The sequence below is a fragment of the Trichosurus vulpecula genome, chromosome 3 (genome assembly GCF_011100635.1).
Source record: "Trichosurus vulpecula isolate mTriVul1 chromosome 3, mTriVul1.pri, whole genome shotgun sequence".
Classification (NCBI taxonomy): Eukaryota; Metazoa; Chordata; class Mammalia; order Diprotodontia; family Phalangeridae; genus Trichosurus; species Trichosurus vulpecula.
Window position 1 is genome coordinate 27,742,019 of NC_050575.1, and position 22,064 is coordinate 27,764,082.

Below are 22,064 nucleotides of genomic sequence, written 5' to 3' on the forward strand. Positions count from 1 at the left end.
GGCACTACACCATAGACGTAGAATCTCAGATCTAGAACTAGAAGCCTATTTAATCCAACCTCTTTATTTCACAGAGGAGGAAAGTGAGGCACAGAGAGGTTAAATGATTTGCCCAACATCACACAGAGTGGGGATTTGAATCCATGCCGTCCAACTTCGACCATTTCTAGAAAGTTCAAATTGATACAAAGACCCAGCTGACCTTTAGAACTCCAGTTTCCCGGTAGTGCCTTTGCCTGAATAAGCTAATAGGCTATTGGGAAGGTTCTGACCTCTCTGGATACTCCTGCAGCCTCTGGCCTCATATGATCTAGTCAGTCTCAATTTGGGCTTGTGGTCTACATGGCAGAGGGGACGTGAGGGTAGGCAAACCCTTCTGGAGACAGAGTCTTATTCTGACTGTGCTATAGAATATTCAAGAAGGAAATCTTCCCATGTGACTGAAATCAGAGAAATAGCATTTGCAGGAAGGGTGAAGACTTCCACGGGCTGAAGTAGGGGGGTGAGAGCAAGGGAGGTATGAGGGTGGGGGTGGTTGGGCTTGCTGCTTAGTCTGGAGTTGTAGAGATGTTGGGCTTGGTAGTGCCTTAGAAAAAAATAAGCTAAAGTGTCTCATCTCCACTCACTCTCTTTCTTTGAACTAAGGTAGTGGTTCTCAAACTTTTTGGTCTCAGGGCTGCTTTATACTATTAAAAATTGCTGAAGACCCTCCAAAGAGCTTTTGCTTATGTGAGTTATTTCTGTCAAGACTTGCTATATTAAAAAGTAAAACATCACATTATTAGCAAAATAGCTTTGACCTTATAGACTCCCTGAAAATACCTCAGCCGCCCACCCCTATCCCGGGGATCCCTGGAATGTACTTTGAGAAGCAGTGAAGGCATAACAGGAGTTATAGAAGTCTAGGATGCCTGTTCAACAGTGGTTGAGAATTGATGGAATTTAGTTGAATAGAAAAATTATTTATTCTGTCTTGGATGGCCCCTATCTTTTCCTAACTCTTTCTTTCCCTTTCCCAGTAGGCATCACTTTCTCTTGGTCACTATCTTCATTCTGCAACTCAGGGGATGGTTTCTTTGGAACTGTCCAGAAAAGGGAACTATGGAGGAAGGGAAGGAGTTGCCTGAAGCCAGCTGTTTCAGATGGGTTCAGAGAGAAAGCTTCTCCTTACCAAGCCTCCGTTTCCCTTTCTCAATGTTTAGTTGTTGTTTTTTTGTTTTTTTTTTTTTGACCCAGGGGAATCTACCTCAGTCCAATTTCATGTGGTTTAATCTTTCCCCTGCTTTGGGAGAAATTTAATAGAGAGTTTAATAATATGCTTTTAATAAAAATTTCTTTGCTTTTCTTTGAGCCCCCAGTAGGGAACTCCTCAGAGAAATTTAGGGAGAGGGTTCCCTTCTCTCTGTGTGTATCCCCAGGGTAACTATATCCTCTTATTGCTTCTGTTAATCTTTCCCCAAGGACACATATATACAGCAGAGGTGAGTTCTCTCTCTCTCTCTCTCACACACATACACACACACACACACACACACACACACACACACACAGATTAAACAATATCTAAGAGAAACTGATTTCTTTTTAAGAATACTTGGTCAATGCAAAAAGCAAACTTTTTTCTTTAAAGAAATAAGGAATGGGAAGTTAGCACAGTGACAGAGCTAGCACAAAGTAGGAAAAAAATAGGAAACAGTTCCAACACTCAAGGAGCTCCTAGTCAGATTGGGGCAACAACACGCAAGCAGCTATGTACAAGCAAGAAATAGACAGGATAAGTTGGACTTAGTCTCAGAGGGAAGAAATTAAAAACAAGGCAGCCTGGAAAAGGCTTCTCATAGAAGGCAGGACTTCAGCTGAGATTTAAGAAGAAAGCCAGGGGAACTACAAAGTAGAGAGGCAATGGAAAGGTTGGGAATTGGGAGACAGAGTATGTTGTGTGTGAGGAACAGAAAGAAGGCAAGTGTCACTGGTTCACAGAGCGTATGGAGGAGAGTAAGTTATAGAAGACTAGAAAGGTAAGAAGACAACAGGTGATGAAGGGCTTTAAAATTATAACACAGTATCATAGTGAGGAACCCAGTCATCCTATAACCATCCCCCCTGCTAGGGTCTTCCTGTAAGCAATCACTCACGAATCCTAACTCTCCGCTCAGCACTCTCTTCTGCAGCTCTGTCGACGCTGGCTCTCTCAATGTCTGCTCCTTAATGTCCTCTTCAACGTCTTTTTGATGTCTGCTTCTCAATTCAGCTTCCCTTCAGTTCTGCTTCTCTTCAGTTCTGTCCCTCTTCCATTCTGGTTCTCTCACACTCGGGGTTCTCCTACAGCATCTGATTGGCTAGAACTCAGGTCTCTGATTGTCTTGAATTCATGATTGACTAGAGCTCGGTGCAAATACTATTGGCTCTGGTCTCAGCAACTCCCCTTGGGGCCTTGAGGGCTTCACACCCAAATCAGCTTAGTGCCTGGTTAGTAGAGGCTTTAGGCCTACTTACAAACAAAGATATAATCAAGCTTTCCCACCTAGCCCCGCCTGAGGCCCATTGAATGGGTGGGGAAGATCTTTGATCACATTAATACCACAATCTGAAAATCATCTGCACTGGGATAATTATTGAAACCATGGGAACTGATGAGATTACCAAGTGAAATTGTAGAGAGACAGAAGGGAAAAGGTCCCAGGACAGAGCTTCGGCAGACTTTCACAGTCAGGGAGGATGATGTAGATAGAGATTCAGCAAAAAAGGTCAGAGAAGGAGCAGTCAGACAGGTAGAAGGAGAACCGGGAGAAAGCTGAGTCATGAAAACTCAGACAGAAGAGAGTATTAAGGAGGAGAGGGCAAGCAACAATGTCGAAAGATGCAGAGAGATCAAGGAGGATGAGGACCGAGAAAAGACGAATAGATTTCACAATTAAGAGAACATTGGCAACATTGGAGACAGAAGTTTCTGCTGAATGATGAGGTAAGAAGCTAGACTGCAAAGGGTTAGGAGGAGAGTTAAAGAGCAGTGGAGGTGCCTGCTATAGATGACCTTCTCAAGGAGTTTGGCCACAAAAGGGAGGAGAGATACCACGATAGCTAGCAAGGATGGGTTTTTTGAGGAGAAGGGAGAAGGCAAAGTGAGAGGATTTTTTGAGGATAAGGAAGACACCGGCATGTTTGCCTGAAGTATGGAAGCAGCCAAGCGGACAGGGAACAATTTTATATTGGGGCTATTGAAAGTAGGAACGACGGAGAGAACAATCTTCTGGAGAAGACAAAATGGAATGGGATCACTTGTGCAAATAGAAGCGTTTGCCTTGGCAAGGAGAAGGGCCACCTTTCTCAGTGAGATGGGCGAAGGAGGACGTAGTGGCACAAGGCATCTGAATGATGGGGGATAAGAGGCAGAGGAAAAGAGAGAACTCTTAGCAAATGGCCTCAATTTTTTCAGTAAAATACGAGGCAAGGTTCCCAGCTGAGAGGAAAGAGAGAAAAGAAGCTGTGGGAGGTTTGAGCAGAGATGAAAAGGTCTAGAAAAACCAGTGACGAATGGGAGAGTGAATTGATTATTGCTGCTGTCCAGTCACTTCAGTTGTATCTGTCTCTTCCTGACCCCATTTGGTATTTTCTTGGCAAAGAGACTGGAGTGGTTTGCCATTTCCTCCTCCAGCTCATTCTATAGATGAGAAAACTGAAGCAAACAGGGTTAAGCGACTTGCCCAGGATCACCCAGCTAGTGAGTATCTGAGGCCGGGTTTGAACTCAGGAAGATGTGTCTTCCTCGCTCCAGACCGGGCATCACGTACATGCCCTGGATGTAGTGAGGGTGCAGTTAAGATTATGTAACATCATAAACTTGCAGCGGACCCAGTCAGCATGGTTTCATGATTTTCTCATTTCCTTTAGCAATATGTCAGTAGGAGTGAGGAGAGCAGATGGTGGGTGTAATACAAGACTGGGGTTTGGAAAGGCAAGCTCTTTGATAGGATAAAGGGAAAAGTGAATTGAGAGAAGAGGACAATGTATAGTTGAATAGGTGGCTGGAGAGTGTGTCTGTACATAGCACAATGGAATGGTACAGGGCACTGACTCCTTCCTTATCATTTCCATGCTATAGCATGTTAACTGGACCCATGAGTACCTCATTTCATCCCAACAGCAAACCTGAGTTAACAGGGTACTAGTGTCAGGGCTGCCCTTAACATTTGTGTGTGTGGTTTTTTTTTTTAGACTAGGTACACCAATGCACTGTGGGTGGAGCTATGAACTGGTTTTCCATTCTGGTGAGCAATTTGGAACTATGCCCACAGGACTATAAAATGACATAACCTTTAATCTAGCAATGCTATTAGTTTTGTATGCCAAAGAGATAACAGGAAAATGACCCAAATGTGCAAAAATATTTATAGTGGCTCTTTCTTTGGTGGCAAAGAATTGGAAACTGAGGGGATGCCTATCAACTTGGGCATGACTGAACCAGTTGTGGTACATGATTGAAATAGAATACTATTGTGCCGTAAGAAATGATGCAGGTTGTGGTCTCAGAAAAACCTGGGAAGACTTATATGAACTGACAAAGTGAAATGGACACAAACAGGAAAACGATGTATACAGTAACAATAATATTATAATAGTAATTAACTGTGAAAGACTTAACAACTCTGAATGCTATAAGCCATGACAATTCCAAAACATTCATGATGAAAAATTCTATTCACTGCCAGAGAGAGAACTGATGGATTCTGAGTGTAGATTGAAACATATTATTTCTCTCTTTCTTTATTGCTTTTTATTCCCCCTCAACATGGCCAATGTGGAAATGTTTAAATGACTTCGTGTATATATATAATGGGTACTCTCAATGGGTGGGGGAGGGGATGGAGGGAAGGAGAGAATTTAGAACCGAAAATAATTTTAAAAAAATACAAAATACAAAAAAGAAGGAAAATTGATTTTCTTAATCTGCCTTTTATTTTTTTCACTCAGAAAAAAATTTCCTTCTCTCCCTCCCACTCTAATCCTCTGTTCCATTAAGGACAAGAAAAACAAAGACTCTATTAAAAATATGTATAGTTAAACAAAACAAATTTCTGCATTGGCCATGTCCAAAAAAATATGTCTCATCCACCACTCTGAGTGGGTGCACTTTTCTACCAGAAGGCGGGCATCATGTCTTATCATTAGTCCTCAGGAATCCTGATTGATTATCATGCTGATTGGAGTGCCTATTTCTTTCAAATTGTTTGTCTTTACCATATTGCTGTGATTATATAAATTGTTCCCCTGGCTCTGTTCACTTCACTCTGCATTAGCTCATACAAGTCTTCCCATGTTTCTCTAAAACTGTCTCCTTCGTTTCTTATCACTTAATAGAATTCATAAATTTATATACCGTAACTTGTTTAGCCATTCCCCAATTTAAGGGCACCTCCTCACATTCCCAATTTTTGCTACCTCAAAAAAAACTATAAATATATTTGTACATGTTTATCTAGAGTTTGTTTTGCTGAGGACTAATCCCTCTCTTAGTCTAACTTTTCAATTCTCCTCACCATTCTCCCCCTTCCCTCCTATTCCCTGTTTAGTGAAATGTCTTTCTGTTCCCAACCATGTGTATTCCTCCCTTCTTTGATTAGTTCAGATGAGAGTGAGATGAAAGTGTCAGAAGCTCCCCCCACTCCCTCCTCCTTGCTGGTATGGATATCTGCTTGAGCATCTTGGTTATGAGATAACTTTTCCTAACTTTCCTTTCTCTTCCCCTCCTAGTGTATTCCTAGTCCCCTCTTCTATTCTTCTCTTAAAATCATTAAGACAAAGTGGAATGACTCCAAGGCCCTGTCTAATTAGCTTCTTTCTCTGACCTCTGGGTGATGATAGAGTTCAGAAGGGACACTTCCCATATCAATTTCCCACTGGAGAATGTTAGCAGTTTATCTTTGTTTAGTCCCCTATGATTGCTCATTAGAGTTTACTTTCTGTTTGAAGAGTTTGCTGGGGAGTTGGGAGTGGGGAAGCTCTTTGTTCTCCTTTTTCTTACTCTGCCATTTAAGAGGAGATAACCTTGTAGCTCACATCATGCTTGAGATGTACAAATGGTGCTGTAAATTCAGAGATTGGGATGATCAGATAGCTGGGCATCTGTCAGTGGTACCTAGTTGTGTGTGGGGAGTCCTTTCAATGGACTTCCATTGAGAAGCTTCCACTGACATGGAGCAATTGGTTGAGCATTAGCTAAAGGACTCTCACAGGAGTGGGAAATCATTAAGAGTACTAAGTCTAGCACACCCTGGTTGTTGTTGACCATCCTACAGAAGTTGGACTTCCAACATTATAAGTCTGAGAGTAAAAAAGAAAAGAAAAAAAAAAGAAAATTCAGATTTCTGCTGGAGACTGAGGGGCAACTAATGCAGCTGGCAGTCACACAAATGAAGGACACCAACAGTCCCAGCCAGGAACTCATAGGTCTGGGGCAGAAATGAGGTCTCTGACCCAGAGGTTACACGGTATACTAGCAAAATCAGAGCTATAAGAGAGGAAAATGAGAGTGACAATGAGGAAGAGACTTGGGAACTTCTGACAGTGGTAAACCAACCCTGGGATTACCCTACTGCTACACCTTGGAGTGTGATTTCCTCTGCTTCAGGAGAAGGTGGTGGGCCAGCTCTTTACCATGAAGGAACTTTCAAGGTTACAAGTCCAAACAGTGGCCTAATATGAGTCAATGGAGCAGTGGCTTCTGGGGTCATGGTCTAATGGAGTCATTGTAGAAACTCTTTCTGCCATGGTTTCATCGGCTTGGGGAGTTCTCTGATTACTTCTTTCTACAGGGTCAGCTAAAGCAATTAAAGCCGCTTGATAGGGACCACACTATGTTCCTTTTTAGATGCTGAGATAGAGCACTACTCATACCTGGCCCCATAGAGATGGATTCCAGTTGCAGGTGGCTCCCCAGAGGAGATTTGCTAGGGAGGGGATAAAGTTCTTGAAGGGAATATGTTTGATAGATTGGATTTATACAGCCCCTCCAATGACCCGCTTATACCTTATGACCAACTTCTCTTAGGGACACTTCGATCCCACTTTCTGGGTGGAACTGCATCCAGATAGCAGCAGGGTTTAGTTGCAGATCTTCCTTGCCACATGACAGGAGGATTGATCAATTGGCAAAATCTGAGCAGCATATTGGGTTGCAGTCATCATCAGGGTTGGATCCTGCGGGTGTTAATGCCCTTCACAAACAGATTGCAACTCTACCAGAGATTGAGGCCTCCAGCTGAAGTCCCAACACCTTGCCTCTCCCATACCCCTATGGGCCCCCACTTATGAGGACATGACTTCTGAAGAATTCCATTTTGCTTGATTTACCAATAGCTCTGTCCACTGGGACACAGAACTGTTTTTCAGTAGCCATTAATCTGGAAACAGGGATGGGAGTATTAGCAAATCTCAGTAAGCTGAGCTTCAGGCTATATGGCTAAGCAAGTGAGAGCACACTGTGGGACAGGACAGATAAGTTCATTACACTGATTCTTGGGCAATAGCTTTGGGACTGGAAGAGTGATCTGGAGCCTAGAAAGAACAGAACTGGCAATTAAGGGTTCTGCCCTTTGGGGTCAAGACCAATAGAAGAATTTTATTCCTCATCCTGCTGATGCCTTCCATCACATACAATTATTTGTGGAACATATCAAGACCCATCAGCGACATTATACACTCTTCACTAAACTTAAAGAGCAGCTTGATGCCCTTATGAGAACAGTAGAGGTTGAGAAGTGGGTCCTTTATCATAGAGGTTACTTTGCCATGTTCTTATGGGCTCAGAACCATATAATCCCCACCCCCCACCCCCAATAGTGAAGCAGCTGCTTCTGCCCAAATATTCTTGTGCCAGAGAACTCACTTGTGAAAGACCAGTATGGCGTGATCCCCTGTGTCTTCTGACCTGCCTCCAAATAGTAAATTGATTCTATTGACTCCTTTCTACCATCTTAGGGCAAGAGATTTGTCCTTACTCTAGTTGTTACCTATCAGGTTATAACATTGAAGTACCAGTCAAATCTGCCATAGCATCAGGAGCTGTGGAAGCTCTCCCAGAGTACATCCTTCTTCCTTATGGCTCCTGCCCCCTTGTCATGGTAATGTAAATTTGAAGATCTTTCCAACCCATTACTAGGCCCATGTGACCTGCTTATGTCACAGGAAGGCTAAGTCACATGTGGTGAGAGGAGCTTGCTGAACGATGGAACTGGAAGGGTGGAGCAGGAAATGCTCAGAGCAAGTTAGAATCATGGGAGAAGGACACAGGCAACGAGTGAGCTAGGATTGTGTTTGTGGGAAGGCCCCAGCCGGGGGGAAGGCTAATGGGATGGTGAGGCTCCATGTTGTGATATTGTGTCTTAAGTTCCTTGCTGTTATGATGAAGCGGGTTTACTAGTTTGGGGATTTGGTTGCTACTTGGATGGGTTGGACTTACTGGTTTTGGAATTTGGTTCTTTGGTGTCTGAGTAAATGTTTTATTTCTTCTCCCTTCTACATGGAGAGTCTCTTATATTGTGTGATACAGAACTACACAGGCATATTCACAGTTATTGTCCATGTTGTGATTATTGTCTTGCTGATACACCCTTACATCGCTTCGCAGGAGGTCTGAAATTAGGCCCATCATCCCAAGGTAGCTGGCATTGCCGAATGTTGGAATGATCTCTTGAAACAACAGCTTTATATCCGTGTGCCTGACTATCATGATTGCACGTCCCGCTGCTCAAAGGTCCCGCTGCTCAAAGGCCGTGTCCCTAATAAATCAGTCCTTGTGATGGTAAGAAGGTGGGGCTTTGTTTTACCCTTTTCTCTTTTGGAAGGCTAAGGTAATCAAGTGCCTTTAATGAGTCTTGCCTTTGTTTGAATGGGGCAGGTAAAGTGGGACCTTTTGTTGTCTTTTGTTTTGGAGCCGCTTCTCAGCATTAAGGCAATTGAGTGTCTTTGAGTCTTGCCTTTGTTTGAATCAAGAGTCATTGATTGGAAACAATGTATATGATGTGGTACTAGTGATTAAAGATCTTTCCCACACCCTTTTGCTAAGTAGGTGCTGAGCCCTTAGGGCCCTGAATAGGGTACGTGTGATCTGAGGTTGGTGTTTTGTTTTGGGGGTACACTCGTTGGAAGGGCGTTGGTGATTTGGCCAGATGAAACTCTGGGTAGCCATTGGAGCCCCCCCGGCTTTGAAAACCCAGATGTTAGCGCTTCTCTCTCTGGTAACTATGTATGTAATATCTATGGTCAGGAAGTTAGAAGCCTGTCTGTTGATTTGTGTTATTTGGCTCTGTTTATAATTTCTGCTTGTAATTTCTGTTTGTATTTGCTCTGAAGTTCAGAGTGCTGACTTTTCCCCCTGAACTAAGTGAATGATATATGTATATTTAATTAAAGTGAGATTGTTAACCCCTTAAAGTTGCTTTCCTTAAAAAAGCAAATCAAAGAACCTGTGCTAGCAGACTTCCTGTGTGTTCTTGTTGTTGGTATTTCACCTCCACAGTAGCTGCTAGCAACATTGTTGTTACAGTCCTGTCCCAGGAAAGGCGAGGGCTTTCCAGTTCAGAAGTTTCTTGATTCTGACCTCCAGGAAGATCTATCTGACAGAAATAGGTTGCTTTCAGACAGTCTTCCTTTGTTCTACTCTATACACAGAGCCACCCAGGGTTCAAGGTCCCTGCTACTTTTTGGTGGGGGAGCTTGGTATACTTCTGGGAAAATGGTTCAATTCCCCCTCAATCGTCAGGTCTCTTCCATCAGGATATTTTACACAACTTTTTCCCATAAGGGTCTTAGGGAATTGTAGAGAGGGTGCTCTGCTTTCTAATGACATGGAGGAGGTGAAACTATCTCTGCACCATTGCACTATGGTGAGCTTGAATTTACATAGAAAAAAAGATCCCTTAGCCCACCTGGTGGTAATCTTGAGTCCTTAGTTGAAGTGGAGGGAGAGTCCTTACCCCGACACTGCAAAAGGAGAGGCCAGAGCTTCATCAGAGACAACTAAAGAGGCAAAGGTTTGATAAAGGTCCCTTATGAGCCCCCCAGGAAGGGGGAGGACTTGGTGGGTGGGTCAGGGAATACTGAGTGGGTGGCAGTACAGGGAAAGCCTCAGTATCTACTTAGATCCTAGGGCAGATTGCATGAAAGAGGCTTGCACCCTTTTACCTCCTTTCCTACGGGTGACTCTGATGTGGGGTGAAGAATTGTTGACTTATCTACATGGTGGCTCTGATGTTCCTGGAGCTGCTTCTGTTCACTGTCACTGCTTCATATCAGGAGAAGGAGTCTGTGACTGGACCAGAGGTGTCATCATCTGGGCAGTAGACATGTTGGCTCTGGTGCTGCACTGGCTTGTCATTACCACCTTGCATTAGGACACCTACTGTGAACTGCAAAACTTTGGCATCATGCACCACGTGAGCCAGATCATTGAGGTCTAAGACATGCTTCTTCCAAAGTGAGGAGGAATAACCTGGTATCTCAGGCTTTTTTCTTCTTGCTTCTACATTTTTTCTTCCTTTTTTTCTGTTTTCACTCTCATTATGGTTACTCCTTTGGGGGATGGGGGTGAATATTTTCTGTTGCCATTGTTTATTTTTCCCTCTTCCCCCTCAGTATTGCTCTTTCTAAGAGGACTATCAAGTAAAAGTCTTAAAAGTGTTTAAATGGTGAAAGGTCCTCTAGAATTTCCTTAGGACCTTTCCACCATGGGGTGGTATGTGATGGGACTATCTACCAGCCTTTCCTTCAAACATGACTTAGGTCCGTGTCTCCCCCCATCCACAACAATAGACTAAGTAAGTCTTCCCTAAAGTCTCTAGGACCTGACTGGTCCCAGTATACTACGATGTACCTTTCTTTAGGCAAAAAAATTCCCACCCACATGGAGTCCATACTTTTTAGAGGTGGTGGGTTCCTAAGACCACAAAAGTCAATATACCTTGCCCTGATAACCAGATACATTTTCATAAGGAGCCAAGGAAAGCCACATCTACCAATGCCGAAGCAAAATGCTACTGAAACCTTCTTGATATTTCTTCTATGCTATTGCTAAGAAAAACTGGACCTCTAAACATCTCATTGTATCTCAACATTGAACCTGAATTAACAGGACACTGGTGTCAGGCCTGCCCCTAACAAGGGGTGACAGTAGGGTGTTACACCTGGCATGAACTCTCTATCCTGTTACTACCTATTAAACATTCTTCCCTTCCTTGAAGACTCAATAAAGGTGGCTTCTTTTTCATGTAAATGTGCTCTGATTGGCCCAGCTAAAAATGACCTTTCTCTCTCTCAGACTTCTCATTGCACTTTGTCTGACATTTACTTTGCACTAATCCCAGCTGCTGGTGCCTCTCCCTGCAAGGTGATCTCATATGCATGTTTCATGTTCTTATAGGCATGTGTTATCTCCCGCATTAGAATGCAAGCTTCTTGAGGGCACAAACTGTTATGTTTTTGTCTTTGCATTCCCAGTATCTAGCACAGTGACTGACACACAGAGGTGCTTAACAAATGTTCCTTGTATCAGGGGATTTTTGTACTTGTTCTTCTCATTAAAATGTTATCTCCTCTATACTAGGATGTGTGTCATGCCCATTTTTGTACCCTCAGGGCCAGCACAATATGGCAATCATAAGAGATACTAAATAGATGTTACGATGGATTGAGACCAACATCCCTCCTGGATCTGCTTAATTTAATGGTATAATAGCAATTTAGATTTGAAGATCTTTTCCACTTATTAATAGGCCACATGACTTGGTTATGTCACAGGAAGCCTAAGTCACATGTGGTAGAAGGAGCTTGCTGAGAAGAAAAGGGAATTGTGTCACAGGAAATGCTGAGAGAGCAGTTAGGACAGAGCTGAGGGAAAGAGCAGACGCGAGCGGTGGCTGTGAGTGAGTTTTTTGGGAAGGTCCCAGCAGCGGGTGGAGAAGTTTTGGGATGGAGTGGTTCTCTGCTGTGATATGGTGAACTTATTGGTTATAAAATGTCGTTTTTTGGTGTCTGAATAAATGGTTTACTACTTCTACCTTCTACGTGGAGAATCTCGTATATTTTGCGATACAGAACCACACGGGCATTTTGACAATTATCATCTGAATTGTGATTATTGCCTCGCTGATACAAATGGTGGCATTTCAGGTAGCCTGCCTTCCACCATGGCTGATATGACCCCATTCCCATCCTTATGCACTACCAGCGTCTCTGAAAAGTGAGAGACATAATTTAGGAAAGTCATAGGTCGGAAGGAACATTAGAATTCAGCTAGTTCAGCCCTCTCATGTGTAAGATGAAGAAACTTGAAGCAAAGAGAGGGAAAACAACTTGTCTATAATTCCATAGATAAATACTGTAGAGTCAGGATTTGAACCCAAGCCACCTGACTCCAAATCTGAACCAGAACTAACTCTTATTGACTATTTTAGGGAGCTAGTAAGTCCTAGGCTTCAGGGTCTTTCGGATTTCTTTTCCCTAAATTCTGCTTCTGAGTCTTTTGAAGTATTCTGATTCCCAGTTTTTTTTAAACTCAGCTCACACTTCTCCTAAAGACAAGTTAAGACTTGGGCTAAGGCTCTTCTCCTCATGGATCTTGCTGACCTTACGCTTGGGTACAACTTCTACGTAAGCAGCATCACTTTGGGGCCCAGGGAAAGAAGAAGCATTGGGGAAAGTCATGGCCAGTTTGGGGAAGGGGGAAGATAAGTAGGCCAGGTGGGCCTGAGGGGAGAAGGGAAAGGGAATGTTGTTCCTTGCTAAGTTTCCTTATGGGCCTGGAATTTAAATGTTTACCGCTGCTCCAAGCTAATGTAAGATGAACATATCTTTATTGGTTTGCCTGGAATCTCCCAGAACCACAATAAGGATGCAGCTTGACCTGAATGTTTGCCTGAATGCTTATGCCTCACTGGAGCTGGCCCCAGGAATCCTTTCCTCTGTAAGCGCTGCATTGTCTGAAACATGATATAACTCATGCTGGCACATCCGATTAACTGTTTTTTCTTCCTCCCTTGGTACACGGGAAGGCATAAAATGCAAATGAACAAATCATAACCAGAAGTGACTTAGCTGAGGCTCGGGGGCCTAGGAACCTACTGGGAATTTGCCTTCCCCTGCTTCCTCTTCCTCTTCCCCCTACAGTTGCTATCTGCAGTGAAACTGCCCCAAGACCTCAGCCCAGAATAGCCTTAGCACAGCTTTCCAAAAGGCCCAGGAGAACCCACAGTCTTCACAGGAGTAAGGAATTAATAGTTTCTGTACTCTCCAGTCACCACCCACCTATCCTACAATGCCAAGGGCTTCTTCCGGTTTAAGGACCCTGGGGAGTTAGGAATCAAAATGTGTCTTCCTTTTCTTATTCTCCCTAGCTAGTATGGTCCCTGTTTCAGTTGCTTCCATGTTCACTTTCTCCTTAGCTCTAGAAAAACCCTCTCTTGGGAAATCTCTCTTGGAAAAGGCTCTGAACTTCCTTTATTATTAAAATATAAGTTACTGGGGGCAGTTAGGTGGCGCAGTGAGCAGAGCACCAGCCCTGGAGTCAGGAGGATCTGAGTTCAAATCCCGCCTCAGACATTTGACACACATACTAGCTGTGTGACCTTGGTCAAATCACTTAACCTCAATTGCCCTGCCTTCCCCCTCCAAAAAAGAAAAAATATAAGTTACTAATAACGGCTTCTGATTACTTTCACATGTTACATATGTTAAGAAGGAAAAAGAGCAAAGAAGGAAGTATAGCATTACCAGCTAAAAACTTGTTCATCCTTGAAGGCCTAGCACAAATATTCTCCCTCCAAGGAATGGGACTATTAACATCACTGTAATGCAGGACAGATACATGTGCAAATGCCATCAGTTCTGCTAAGATGGGGTCGCCCATCCTAGGGAAGACAGTAGAGACATTCTTCTAGGAGACTGGAAGACTTGGATGGAGCATTCGTGGACCTTTTGTATTGGTCTTCCACATGGTTATGAAGCCATTGGCCCTGGAATTTCTGATCTCTTCAAATAGCCGGAGTCAGTATAGTTTGGGGCTTTTGCTGCATTCATGACCAAGGGAGAAAGTGAATCCCACTCACAACAAATGAAGCCATGTAGTAAGAGGGAATGTGGCCAGAGGAACAGGCCTAGGTCTTTGGCCTTTTAAGTCATCATTTTTTGTTCAAGGTGCAACAAGTGGAGTTTTTAGTCCAGTCTGGGAGTTCAGAGACATAGAGATCTGGAAGCTCAGGAATCCAGGCCAAGTGTTGCAGCCAGCATAGTAACAAGGTCTTGAGGACCAAGGGTCCAGGGAGTCAGCCCAGCAGAAACAACAAGGCCTTGCCAGCTTTGGACTGAGCTAAACTGTGGGTCTAATCTCCCCTCCCTTCAAGAGGTGGGGTGGTATATGGTGTAGGGAAGATCATGCCCTCTTGGTGTTGGGGGAAATGTTTATAGATTTGTTCTTGCTGTATCTTTAAAGGAAATGTTTCTTTATAAAAAACGAAGCCAATGGTTAAATGGAACAAACCCTGGGGAGGAATTGTTCCTCCTATTTCATTCCTCTCCAGGCTCTGTGAGCTTTGTCTACCATGCCACAGAAATATCTTCATCCAGGAAGTTTACATCACCCCTGAACTTCTCACACTTGATGTATCCTCCATCCCGTGGAATCTTCCACTGATTGGCTGGTTCATCCCAGAAGTTTCGTTTTAGGAAGGACTCTTAAGCCATCCACATTTTTATTCTTCTTCAGTTTCTTTTTATATGTTGTCTTCCCCCCTTAGAATGCAAGGCACTGTCTTTCTTTGGGTAATATTTGTATTTCTATCACTTAACACGGCACCTGGCATATAGTAAGTGTTTAATAAATGGTTGTTGACTTGTAGAATGTAGCCACCTCTGGCAAGGCTTTGGCTGGGACCCAGGCCATTTCAGGGCCACATGACCTAAAGGGGAGGAGGGAACAGGAAAGGAGACAGTTCTTGGGCCCCTTCCCCATTACTGTGTGGTCTCATTGTCTGTGAGTGAAGGAGTGATTTTCTCCCTCAGATGTAGAAGCAGCAAAATTCTCCAGCCTGTGCTATCTCAGCCCCTTTGAACCAATAGAAAAAGGATCCTATTTACTGAGTAGAGGCAGCTAAGTGGAGCAGTGGGTAGAGTACTGGTCCTGGAATCAGATTCATCTTCCCAATTTCAAATCCAACCTCAAACACTTATTGGTGGAGTAGCCCTGTACAAGTCACTTTACCCTGCTTGCCTCGGTTTCCTCATCTGTAAAATGAACTGGAGAAGGAAAGGTCATACCACTCTGGTGTCTTTGCCAAGAAAACCCCAATGTAGTCATGAAGAATCAGAAATGACTGAACAACAACAAATTGAGGGCCAACACAGAATTCATACATGTGCTCCAGCCCCCAAGTCACTTACGGAAACAAGACTCTAGAGTCTTACACCATCTTAGCAAAACCAAATATGTCAGCACATAGACCTGATCCCCATTACTTCATTGTATGTTATTTTTCTGATTTTGCTTACTTCATTCTGCTTTTGTAGCCCAGAGAATAGAATTTACTTCCAGTGACCCAGCCTCAGCTCAGGAGTCCTGTTGCTGTTCAGTGTGGTCTGATTCTTTGTGACCCCATTTGGGGTTTTCTTGGCAAGGATACTAGAGTGGTATGACCCTTTCCTTTTCTAGCTTATATTACAGATGAGGAAACTGAGACAAACAGGGTTAAATGACTTGCCCAAGGTCACACAGCTAGTAAATGCCTGAGGCCAGATTTGAACTCAGGAAGATGAGTCTTCCTGACTCTAGGAGCAGGGCTCTATCTGCTGTACCACCTAGGAGTTCTATCAGTGATCTAACCTCAGTTCTCTGCTACTAGGATGACAGTGGCTACTTCAACTGACCAATCACAGTTGCCCAGAACCAGGATAACAGACTTTTTCTATATTCTATCACAGACAGCAGGGCCCAGCACAAAGTTTCTAGGCCCACAGATAATAAAATGAGCACTGTGTTCTCCGTGTTCCCATGAACCCACATCCCTTCTTGATGTGTGTGGTCCAGAGATAAGACTGATGCTCTTTCTAGGTGGGGCTAAGGAATATGTCCCACAAATGAGAACCCTGCTTCGACAGGAAAATAAATCTGGGGGACATGGGGGAGCAAGGAGGATCATAAAGACTTACTTCTTTTGTTATTATATACAGCTGGCCTTCACTTTCTACAATCCTAGAATATGGAAATCCAATTTCAGAATCAGACTCAGACCTGGAAGAGATTTTAGAAATCATCTAGTCCAATTATTTCATTTTGCACAGAAAGAAACAGTCTTATGGACTTGCCAATATTCACACAACTAGTTGGTGTTATACAAAAGATAAATTAAGGGATGATTGTTCACTTTACAAAAGGACTCAACATTGCATTTTAATAGTTTTTTTTTCATTCTTTCTTTTTGGCTCCTTTTGTTTTTATGCCACATTCATTTCTGAACATATTCCTCCCCGCCCTTTCCTTAATTTTTAAAAATGAACAAAAGTAGTTCAGAGAAAGCAATTTCCAAGAACATATATAATACCCCATACTCATAGTTCCCTACCACCATCTCAGCTATAAAGGGAGGGAGGTACATTTCTTTAACTCTCATCTAAGGACAAGCTTGGTCATGATAATTACATATTCTATTTCATTCATTTTATTCTCTTCATTTAAATTGTAATTAAATTTAAATGTATAAATGTTAAAGTATATTATTTTCTATATTTAAGTTTAAATGCATATTATTTTTATGATTCTGCTTACTTCAATCTGTATCTGTGCATATATCTTTCTGTGTTTCTCTTGATATTCATGACGCATATGCTCTGATTCTTTATATTCCATTATGTTTATGTTCTACAATTTGCTTAGCCATGCTTCATTTCATGGGCATCTTCTTTGCTTTTAGTTCTTTGTTACCATGAAAAATGCTGCTAATGATACTTTAGGATATATGAGACCTTTCTATCTTTAGCTTTCTTGGGACTTATAGTGGAATATCTTGGTCAAAGAGTATATACATTTCTGTCACTTTTTACGAAACCATAATTCTAAATTGCTTTCAAGAATGGTTAGACCAATTCACAGCTCTACCAACAGCATATTAGAGCATCTGTCTTTCTACAACCCCTCCAACGCTAGTTCCATGTTATATCATTTTTTTTTTCTAATTTACTGGATTTGAGGTAAGACTTCAGGGTTGTTTTGATTTTCATTTCTCTTAGTGATTTGGAGTAATCTTAAATTTATTTATTTAACATATTTAGTTTTCAGCATTGATTTTCACAACAGTTTGAATTACAAATTTTCTCCCCATTTCTCCCCTCCCCCCCACTCCAAGATGGCATATATTCTGGTTGCCCTGTTCCCCAGTCAGCCCTCCCCTCTATCACCCCCCCTCCCCTCTCATCCCCTTTTCCCTTCCTTTCTTGTAGGGCAAGATAAATTTCTACACCCCATTGCCTGTGTATCTTATTTTTTAGTTGCATGCAAAAACTTTTTTTTTGTTTTTTTGTTTTTTGTTTTTGAACATCTGTTTTTAAAACTTTGAGTTCCAAATTCTCTCCCCTCTTCCCTTCCCACCCACCCTCCCTAAGAAGTCAAGCAATTCAACCTAGGCCACATGTGTATCATTATGTATAATCCTTCCACAATACTCATGTTGTGAAAGACTAACTACATTTTGCTCCTTCCCAACCCACCCCGCTTTATTGAATTTTCTCCCTTGACCCTGTCCCCTTTCCAAAGTGTTTGTTTTGATTACCTCCACCCCCATCTGCCCTCCCCTCCATCATCCCCCCCCTTTTATTTTTTTTATCTTCCTCCCTCTTCTCTCCTGTGTGGTAAGATACCCAACTGAGTATGTATGGTATTCCCTCCTCAGGCCAAATCAGATGAGAGCAAGGTTCACTCATTCCCCCCTCACCTGCCCGCTCCCCTCCTCCCACATAACTGCTTCCTCTTGCCACCTTTATGCGAGATAATCCACCCCATTCTATCTCTCCCAATCTCCCTCTCTCAGTATGTTGCTCTCTCATCCCTTAATTTCATTTTATTTCTTTTAGATATCTTCCCTTCATCTTCAACTCACCCTGTGTCTGCTCTCTCTCTTTTACATATATATATATATATACACACACACTTATATATATATATTATATATACATACATACACATACATACATACACACAGATATATACATACATACACATTCACTTCTATATATACATAAACATATATATATATATATGCATATTCCCTTCATCTACCCTAATACTGAGGTCTCATGAATCATACACATCATCTTTCCATGTAGGAATGTAAACAAAACAGTTCAACTTTAGTAAGTCCCTTGCAATTTCTGTTTCTTGATTACGTTTTCTTGCTTCTCTTGATTCTTGTGTTTGAAAGTCAAATTTTCTATTCAGTTCTGGTCTTTTCACTGAGAAAGCTTGAAAGTCCTCTATTTTATTGAAAATCCATATTTTGCCTTGGAGCATGATACTCAGTTTTGCTGGGTAGGTGATTCTAGGTTTTAATCCTAGCTCCATTGACCTCTGGAATATCGCATTCCAAGCCCTTCGATCTCTTAATGTAGAAGGTGCCAGATCTTGGGTTATTCTGATTATGTTTCCATAATACTCAAATTGTTTCTTTCTGGCTGCTTGCAATATTTTCTCCTTCATCTGAGAGCTCTGGAATTTGGTGACAATATTCCTAGGAGATTTCTTTTTGGGATCTATTTGAGGAGGCGATCGATGGATTCTTTCAATTTCTATTTTGCCCTGTGGCTCTAGAATATCAGGGCAGTTCTCCTTGATAATTTCTTGAAAGATGATATCTAGGCTCTTTTTTTGATCATGGCTTTCAGGTAGTCCAATAATTTTTAAATTATCTCTCCTGGATCTATTTTCCAGGTCAGTGGTTTTTCCAATGAGATATTTCACATTGTCTTCCATTTTTTCATTCCTTTGGTTCTGTTTTATAATATCTTGATTTCTCATAAAGTCACTAGCTTCCACTTGCTCCAATCTAATTTTTAAATTAGTATTTTCTTCAGTGGTCTTTTGGACCTCCTTTTCCATTTGGCTAATTCTGCCTTTCAAGGCATTCTTCTCCTCCTTGGCTTTTTGGAGCTCTTTTGCCATTTGAGTTAATCTATTTTTTAAGGTGTTCTTTTCTTCAATGTATTTTTCAGTATTTTTTTGGGTCTCCTTTAGCAAGTCATTGACTTGTTTTTCATGGTTTTCTCGCATCCTTCTCATTTCTCTTCCCAATTTTTCCTCTACTTCTCTAACTTGCTTTTCCAAATTCTTTTTGAGCTCTTCCATGGCCTGGGACCAGTTCATGTTTTTCTTGGAGGCTTTTGTTGTAGGCTCTGTGACTTTGTTGTCTTCTTTAGGCTGTATGTTTTGGTCTTCTTTGTCACCAGAGAAAGAATCCAAAGTCTGAGACTGAATCTGGGTGTGCTTTCGCTGCCTGGCCATATTCCCAACCAACTAACTTGACCCTTGAGTTTTTCAGTGGGGTATGACTGCTTGTAGACTAACGAATTCTATGTTCCACGTTTGGGGGGGAGGTGCCAGGTCTGTCACACCAGCACTACTCCTTCCCCAAGAACCCCCAGCCCTGGCAGGGCTTAGATCTTCAGCAGGCCGTGCACTCCTGCTCTGATTGCCACTTAATACCTCCCACCAGGTGGGCCTGGGGCCAGAAGCAACAGCAACTGTAGCTGCCCCACCTCCGCTGCCCCTGGGGCTGGAAGCCAAACCGCGAACTCCTTCCACTCCCGCTGCTTTTCCCACTAACCTTCTCCGCAGTCTTCGGTGTTTGTGGGTTGAGAAGTCTGGTAAGTGCCACAGCTCACATATTCAGGGAGCTAAGGGCCCCATCTGCCCGACTCCAAGTTTGGTTGTTCCACGCTGCTCAGGCTGGGCTCTGCTCCACTCCGTTCCCAGCTCCCAGCTCCCAGCTCTGTGTGGGATAGACCTCACCCAGAGACCATCCAGGCTGTCCTGGGCTGGAGCCCTGCTTCCCTCTGCTGTTCTGTGGGCTCTGCCCTTCTAGAATTGGTTCAGAGCCATTTTTTATAGGTTTTTGGAGGGACTCGGTACGGAGCTCACACTAGTCCCTGCTTACCAGAAGCCATCTTGGCTCCACCCCCTGTTTGTCGATTTGGAGTAATCTTTCATGTACTTGCGAATAGTTTAGAATTCTTGGAGAACTGCTCATATCTTTTGACCAATTGTCCACTGAAAAATGGCTCTTGGTTTTGCATATCAGTGTTAGTTCTCTATGTGGCTCTCTATTTGTCAAAAAGATAGAACGAGAGACTATTTAATGTTTTACTGAAATTTAGTTTACTCATGTCTACAACATTCCCTGATCTATCAGTGTAGTAATTCTATCAATTTAGGAAAAATTGGCACAACTTGTTCACTCCAACCCAACTCTCTGTAAGCCAAGTCAACAAATATTTATTAAATATTTACTGTATGCCAGTTTAAACACCATTGCCTCCCAGTGTCTCTAGAAGTGATTTTTTAAAAATGTTTTTGTAAGGTCGTATTGTGGACACATGCTCCCCTCCTCTGTGGCTCTAGGGAGTTTGTTTTAGATGAACAGATAGGAGTTCAATCAAATCACTCTGAGACCCCCGTTAGGAAATTCATATCATTTAGAGAGAGATTAAATTCCCGGCCTACATTTATATTTAAATCTATTTCTAGTCAAAATCTGGACTCTTTGTGTTTACTAGAAATGTTTGAGTAACAAGACAGCAAATTCTATCATAGCATGTAGGGATAGACGGGCACCAGGAAGGGATATTGGGGAAGGAGCTGACCTTTTCTCGGGACTTTGCTCATCCCAGTTGTTTTGTTCCAATATGCTTGTAGAGCCCATGGCCCTCTTTGATATGTCCCTTCTCTGCCACAGCTTAGGCAGGAACCTTTTCTCCTCAGAGGTAGGCTAGAATACTACTCTTCCTCCAGCCTCTCAGGGTCCAGACATTCAAAGCTCTATATGATTCCTTCTATACAAATTCCTTAAGGCATGACCAAGTCTATCATGCCATGACTTTGACTGATTCAAGAAAACGTAGACACCTTGTTCACACATAGTTCTGACAGATTCAGTCAGAAAATGATCTTACCTACCAAAAGTAATTACTTTTAAGTAGGTAAGACAATCCTTACATCTATTAGTTGTACATTTGTGTATTCTTTTTCTTGTCTTTTTTGCATGCATGCATGCATGAATTATTTTTATTTTTAAAAGATTGGGTCTCCCTATCTCCCTCCAGGTTGAAAGTGCTAGAGCTACTCACTCCAATACCACCATGATCAGGTACCTACTCCATCTCTAACTAGACTGGGTTGCCCTTCCTTGGGCAAATGGATGCCACACCCCTTCAGGGTGCTCACCATATTGATGCCAAGCTTAGTAAGGACACCTGATCAGCATAAGCTACTGTAGTTCAACACTCCTCAGCTCAAAAGATTCACCAGCTTTATTCTCCCTGGTACCTGCGATTATAGCTGTCCCCCAGTGCATCTAGCATGACTTTTTAAATGTCGTTCGAGTTCTTAGAGATCACTGCTCTCTTTTCTAAATGTTCCCAGATGGTCCCTTTAGATGTCATTGAGCACAGTTCTTCAGTAGTTCTCTCTTAATTTGTAGCAGAAGTTTAGCATCACCCTCCCTTTCTTTCTTGATATCACAGCACTTCTTTGAGACATTCTGTGTTCTAGTCAAACTGGTTTAGTCTTTGCCTCCAAACCATAACCCTGAGTTTTCCCACTTTTGTGCCTGTGCTCAAACTCTTCCTTATGCCTGGAATGCCTTACTTCTCCCCAAACTCCCTACAACCTGTTGAGCTAGGGGTCGGGAACCTGTGGCCATGAGGCCACATATGGTCCTCTAGGTCCTCAAGTGTGGCCCTTTGGCTGAATCCAAACAGTCACAGAACAAATCTCCTGAATAAAAAGACTTATTCTGTAAAACTTGGACTCAGTT